This window comes from Rana temporaria, chromosome 12, assembly GCF_905171775.1.
Source record: "Rana temporaria chromosome 12, aRanTem1.1, whole genome shotgun sequence".
Lineage (NCBI taxonomy): Eukaryota > Metazoa > Chordata > Amphibia > Anura > Ranidae > Rana > Rana temporaria.
In genome coordinates this window covers 31,411,600-31,413,312 of record NC_053500.1, presented here as the reverse complement: position 1 = coordinate 31,413,312, position 1,713 = coordinate 31,411,600, and positions in this window count along the sequence as shown.

Sequence of the window (1,713 nt, the reverse complement as noted above, 5' to 3'; positions counted from 1 at the left end):
CATCATACTTAATCTCCCCCTCCCCTCCCCCCCCCCCTCCTCTCTCTTTCTCTCTGCCAGCTCAGCTCTGGTTACTCCTCTCCGCTTGGAGTGAAATCAGAGAAATATTTTGGCAGGTCTGGCTAGGCTGAACTGATCCAGAGCAGGAAGAACGAACGAAAAGATAGCGTCTTATTACCAGCTAAGTGTGCAATGCAGAAAAGCACCCATAACTCCTTTTATATTGGCAAGGCGCCCGTCCATCAACACAAGAATCTGAAATGGGAAATAGAAGGGGCCCCAAAACAACAAAGCCCAGCTTGGCTAGTTATCTTTAGTACTGTTCTGCCCTCCAATATCTTTGTCTGCTTGTCGGGGAATTCCATTGCCAAGTTCACTGAGTGTCCTTGATGATGTACACATTGTAAGGATTTGAAGCAAAGCCTGTGTTCAGAATTTAAACTTTGCCTAGAAGGAGTGTAATAAAGTGTGGTCTTTCTTTCTTAAAGTGGTTGTATAGGTTCAATAAAAAAATAAAATAAAAAATCAAACATGTCATACTTACCTCCACTGTGCAGTTCGTTTTGCACAGAGTGGCCCCGATCCTCCTGTTCTGGGGTCCCACGGCGGCTCTCTCCCGAACGGGTTACCTTGCGGGCGCGCTACCGTCTCATACACAGCCGCCGAGTGTATGACTCGGCCCTGCCCCCCATTGGATTTGATTGACAGCAGCGGGAGCCAATGGCTGCGTTGCTGTCAATTTATCCAATCATGGCCGGAGAAGAGGACACTGGGGAAGCGCAGAGCAGGTGAACGGGCTCAAGTAAGTAAAACGGGGGGAGCTGGGGGGGGCCTGTGTTTACCAGGATGCATAAAAGGAACACTAAAGGCAATTTTTTTTTTAAAATAACAAACATGTTATACTTTCCTCCACTGTGCAGCTCGTTTTGCACAGAGTGTCCCCAAACCCTGTCTTCTGGGGTCCCTCGGCGGCTGTCTCGGCTCCACACTGGCAGTATTTGGCACAGTGGCAGCATATGATGGGTACCCTGGCAGCATTTGGCACAGTGGCAGCATATGATGGTAAAACTGGCAGCATTTGATGGGCACCCTGCCAGCATTTGATGGGCATACTGGCAGCATTTTTGCACAGTGGCAGCATTTGATGGGCACAGTGGCTACGTTTGATGGGCAACGTGGCTGCGTTTGATGGGCAACGTGGCTGCATTTGATGGCACAGTGGCTGCATTTGATGGCACAGTGGCTGCGTTTGATGGGCACAGTGGCTGCATTTGATGGGCACAGTGGCTGCGTTTGATGGGCACAATTGCTGCGTTTGATGGGCACAGTGGTTGCAATTAATGGGTTTTGTTTCAAATATTTTTCAGTTTGTTTGAGCCCCCCCCCCAAAAAAATGTGAGCACCAGCTGCCACTGGAACCAGAAGATATAGAGAAGAAGGTGCACCAAACCATACACTGGAATTCAAAATGTATATAATCTACCATAAATGTCCAAAAAAAACATGTCTTTATGGACATTGCTTTGTGCACTGGCCAAATCATTTGGGGGAGGGGGGACTATGGTGTGGGGTTGTTTTTCAGGGGTTGGGCTTGGCCCCGTAGTTCCAGTGAAGGGAACTCTTAAGGCGTCGGCATACCAAGAGATTTTGGACACTTTCATGCCCCCAACTTTGTGGGAAGAGTTTGGGGACGGCCCCTTCCTGTTCCAAAAT